This window comes from Dreissena polymorpha, chromosome 6 (genome assembly GCF_020536995.1).
Source record: "Dreissena polymorpha isolate Duluth1 chromosome 6, UMN_Dpol_1.0, whole genome shotgun sequence".
NCBI classification, from domain to species: Eukaryota; Metazoa; Mollusca; class Bivalvia; order Myida; family Dreissenidae; genus Dreissena; species Dreissena polymorpha.
Window position 1 is genome coordinate 114,161,778 of NC_068360.1, and position 6,000 is coordinate 114,167,777.

A 6,000-nucleotide genomic window follows, 5' to 3' on the forward strand; every position below is an offset into this window, starting at 1 on the left:
TACTTGCCTAATAATTTGCGAAACTGCCTTTCAAAATTACGATCATCGTTTATCAAATATTATTATTATTATTATACCGGATTTATACAGCGCCCTTTTCATGCAAGAGAGCACGTTCAAAGGCGCTTTACATAAGAACATTTGACGTATCGCAGATACGAATACATTTTGCAACACTGTTTCAAAAGAAATCGATCAAAACTACTCAATTATACTATAAAACTACTCTATTATACTATAAGTACTACGTAAAAACATGCACAGTAACCCTAGATTAGAAAGATCAACAAGACACTATAAAACTTCCCTATGTGTATAGCTATAAGACAGTTAATGAAACAATAAAATCTAAAACTTAAAAAATAAGTACTACGTAAAACAACACAAAACATGCACAGTAACCATAGATTCGAAAGATCGGCAAGACAAATCAGAGAAGAAACAGAGACAGAGACAAGGGTAACGTCAGGATACCATAACCACGAGTCCACAAACCCCCAAAGGAATAATTATGCTTCCTTTAAAAGGGTAAATTAAAGTTCATGCTGATTGAGACAAGGGTAACGTCAGGATACCGTTACCACGAGTCCACAAACCCTCAAAGGAATAATTATGCTTCCTTTAAATGGGTTTATTCAAGTTCATAATGATTGAGATTTAATATAATGAATTGAATAAACCACTTCTTATATTACATAAGATTGGAGGAAGAGGTGAGTTTTCAGTGCCTTTTTGAATGAATTCAGTGTTAAAGAAACTCGAATGTTTGATAGAAGTGAGTTCCAGAGTTTGGAAGCAGCGTACATGAAACTTCGCTCCCCGTATGATACGGATTTAATCTTCGTTTGAATCACTAATGAAGTCGCTTCGTTCGTTGATCTTAAGTTTCGCATTGGTTCGTAGACTTCAAGTAGGTTTTTCAGATATACAGGCGATTGTCCATTTAAGGCTTTGAACGCATTGGTAAGTATTTTGAAGTGGATTCTTTTTTCTACTGGGAGCCAGTGTAATTCTTTTAGGATCGGTGTTATGTGACTATAGCGGGATGTTCTTGTGATAACACACGCCGCAGTGTTTTTGAACATTTTGTAGTTTCTTGATAGCTGATGTTTGTGTTCCATACAGCAGTGTATTGCAATAGTCTAGCCGAGACGTGACAAGTGAATTGACCAAGGATTTTGTGGCATTTGGTGTAAGATATTACCTGATGTGACCTATTTGCCTAATCTGACCGAAACATGATCTACTTATAGCATTAATATGGTGCTCCATGTTCATTCTTGAATAAAAGCTACAAAAACAAATATACATACCAATATATAATGATCTTAGCCCTTCTGCATAAACTGATTATCTTTTCATTTTGCAAACAACTATAAAGGCACGATATAGTTTATCTTTGTATAAAACTATATCAGCATGATATCGTTTCACTGGCACACATAAATAAGATAACTCTATTATTTCATACTTAGATAAGACTACAAGAAAGTAAAGGAAATAGGCGATTTAGTTATGCTCGTGCTCTGTCAACTCGTCGACACCATCTTGTCGATGACAGAAATGGAATATCTGGTTTCCGATACTTACGTTATTATACGCTAGCAAATATGTAGCAAACGAGTACGCAGCTAGCTCATGTCCTTCTTTGAAGGGCATTGTTATGCCGTTGAGTATGTGATTAAAGCTTAACTTTCTGAGTTTATCGACTTTCTTGTTATAGATCTATCTTGTATAGTTTGTATATCGCTCACAAACGCATTTGTATAGTGGCATAATACGGATGTATGAAACATGTTAACAAGTTTGCTTCCTGATTCTATTCAAAGACTAGCGTCGTAGAGTTAAAAAAGAATATTGCATTACATTCAATAAAGCAAAATATCACTCCTGGCTACCAAAACGGTTAAATATGATTCTTCATTTATTGATTATTATAATTCGAAATCGGAATAAAAACTGAAACAATTGAATCTCTTATCATCGATTATTTAATAAACGTTATTACTGATGTAATGTTTAATCTACCATTTTCATTCAAACCCTTTACAGTTTTGCTGGTAAATTCTTTTAATTGACATTTTAAATAAAAACGAAAATCTATAAACAAGTCCCTTATTAGTGCCCTAAACGATGCACAAGAAAAAGAAGGGGTTAACTATATAAAAAAGTTTTGTTAATTTAATTTTGAGAAAGAAAAAAAAAGTAAAATGGGTTTATATTGGAATCACGTTTACTCTGGCCATTTGCCTTGTTTTTTCTATGACATAACTTGAAAACAGACGAATATACATGATACTTCAGAGGTGAATGGATTTCATGGACGAAATGTGCAGTGTACAAAAAACATAACTCATGATACTGCATGGTTATACCTCTTTGTAAATGTTTTTCTGTCTGCTGTTTTACTATTTGCGACACAAAAAGTTAGTATTTACAAATTTCCATCTAAATTGTATAATAAAAATGAAAAAGCTAAGGTTTTTATTGGTAGTGGGAAAGGGGTATTTAATGCAATTTTATTCTATATAAGGTGGTTTTAAAAGTATCACGGCGGTCTCTTAACCTTCTCACACGATGCCAGGTTTAATTTTGTATAAGTATTAAATACTCATTTGTACATCATTATTTTACAACTGCTCTTTTTGTAAGATAGGTAAGGCCTGAATGATCGTAAGAATAATAACGAGAAAATATCTTCATATTGATAAGCGAGGATTTGAATAAAAATTGATGAACGTGAAAATAATACTAGTAAGAGATATTTATCATTTTTGATGCCATTTACCATGGTGTAGATGATGTACGCTTTAAAAGAATGTTATGATGATAAGAATCAGTTTGAAAAAAGTTAAACCGTCCGGCAAGTAGCAATTACGTTTTATTAAAACAAAATTCACAAACAGAGATGGAAAAGCAATTTCAGCAAAATTCAAGGTGCATATACAGAACTTCTAACATAATTTATATAAGACAAAATATTGATAATAACCGAATATATTTTAATTACATTTAAATAATTGTTTGACTGTCTTTACACTTAAATATGAAGAAACGTGTCAGACAGTCGATTAATTAAGGCTCATTAATAATTATAATTTATATTGGCCTAAATATTGGGCTCGAAATAGGAAACGCTGCAAGACCATGTATTTAGAAATGACTGAATGACTTTCTAAAACATCCACTAATTAAATATATTGCCTGTTTTATTAATTGACATTGCGACGAGATTCGATTGCAAGTGTAAATCAGAATGCTTGGAACTGGGTGCACTTTTTCCTAAAAAACTGTACACTCTCAAACGTACGGGACTCACCTACATACATACGGCACAGAGAGTAGAATTTGGGTCTACTGCGAAATTGTTTCCTCAAGGCTTAATATAATGTGCTTATTCTGTTTCATATTGTAACAATAACATGCCAAATAGCTTTTGAGTACCTAGCGAAGACATATACATCTAATGGCGAAATGCAATCCCATTCTACATGTATGCCCTCCCGAATAGTGTATTTATTATATCTTTGCACTGGGCTTTTCACTGTTAAACACATGAGAGTCTAATGTTTAAGTAGAAGTTTATAAAAGCCACACGTTCCCTTTATAATCCACATAAATCTTATTATTGTTTAGATGGTAGATGTTATCGATTCAAAAATTACCTGCGCTTAAAAAGAAATCCTTGAAAAGAAATAACAAGTAAGCTGCATTCATAGTTTGCATATAATGTGTATTCAATTAGCATACTAGTCGATGTTATCGTGAAACGGTTGGTTTAAAACCTAACAGGGAGTAATACAAATTGCTACATAGGTTATACGCATGCACGTATCACTAGAAACATTTAGTGTAATCAATGAAGTGGACAACAAATTGTGAACCTGAAAACTTGTGTGTATCTTGTTTGCTGTGTTCAGATTTAAAATAACGTAACAATTGAACCTGCATATTTTCAAAATGATAAATTGTACATTTTTCTCTACACTAATTGTAAATGCAAGACTAGGATTAAGCCACTCGCAAGGTAAATTTAAAAGCCATGTTTAACTCTGAGTAACTATACTAATTGTGCCTTTGAAGTGATATGAAAAGCATGTGCCTAGTATTTTTAAAGAAACATATGTTGTTTAAATGTGTATTTAACATCGGGCATTGCCTGAGATTTGTTTAACGACTTCTTGTTTGCAATCAACGTGTTACTGGTCAATTTCACTGCAATTAGTGCTTCTTGATGTTGTGACATTCATCAAACGTTCGGATATTAAATAACCTCTGTCCTTCGTTCAGACATTCATAATGATCAAGTATTAGTCTTAATATAATTTGTTTGAACGAGAAAGATATGAAACACGAAATGTTATAGCATGTTTATAACACACTTTATTGATTTCAAGTTTGTTCAACATGTAACCCCATATTTGTAACTGAGGCTTGTGTATGCAGTGGCAGCCTTAACCGAGGCTCTGTGCAAGATATGTTTAAATAGGCAAATACAAACATTTTGTATCATCAATATGCGGAACATACTTTAACAAATATAACCATCTGTCATCATTTTGCTTAAATTACAATATAACAAATGCTCTCTATATAATGTTTTATGTACTTAACAACAACATTTTTTGCTGCATGGACACGTATTTGAATAACAAATAAGCAAATCCATAATATCGCAACTTGTTGTAATACATTATGCACTTAATTCTCTCCTCCAGTGCTCAGCAACCTCTAACTAAGACTCAAAATGTCCTTTGCGTGCATATAAAAGATTTTAACCTGGCACTTAGCACACTGATTTATTGTGGTATTTTAAATATGCTTTATAAGTTTTGATACACTATTGACTATGCACAACGTCAAAATCATACTGCGCCAGACACTGAGATTTTTTATTTTTTGATGAATTGCATTTTTAAATCATGTGTAAAAAATCACTTAACTTAATATTTGCCAGTGTATCAAAGCTACAGGAGAAAAACACTAGAATGAGGCATATCATGATACAAATTAAAGGTACAGATGTTATTCAGTTGCTTGAAACCATAAATTTAACATAAGAATTTCAGTAAACTGACAACTGTAAAGAACATTTCTTTCTGTTTAATTTACCATTAAATTTTAAACAAAAGGTGAACGAAATACAATATTATTCAAACATTTATTTTAAAAAATAACATGTTCAGGACAAAATACAAGTGAGCAGTTCTTATATAAGCATAACACGATAGCATTTAGCTTGTATGCATTAGTACTAGATATATGACTACCGTTGAAGTTATAGCAATTTATTCATAGCTAATTTCAATCAACTCGCATAAATTGATAATTAAACATGTAATGTGTATTTTAATCCAATAATACTGTCATTGAGGATTTGTAGAGTGATTGCCCGAAAGTACCATATGAAATACTGCAATACTACGAAAGCTCAACGTATAACAACAATGGATAACCATTCATTTGGGAAAGAATATTATTAGTATTATAATTAGTTTAAATTGGTTGTTTTCGGTCAATAACCAGAACAGGAGCTTGATCAGAAAAAAAAGAAAAGCAAACAAATGAAATACGTAAATTTCTTCTTGTTACGGGACTTCAATGCATTGCATCACAAATAAAGTTTAAATACCATTTGAAAAGTAATTACACGTATTATCATATGATTGGTAACAAACGAGTGAAAGTTCTACATTCCGGAATTTAAATTCATATCATGAACTTACCAACGCTCGCAAGCTCAATTGCTTTTCCAGGCCGATATGTGATGGTTGCCCAGCCTTCATGGCCACTGAATTAAGTCAAATTATAAAACAGAATATTATAGAAACACATACACGTGTAAATACATCCGGTTAAGTGACTTACACAATTTTACTATGTAGTAGAATACTTGAGATAATGTTACTCCAGTTTAAGTCATATGCCTAATAAACACTACATGCAATTAGCACTTTTTAACAGTATTCAGGTATTCTTTAATGAGCATTTAATTTTGCA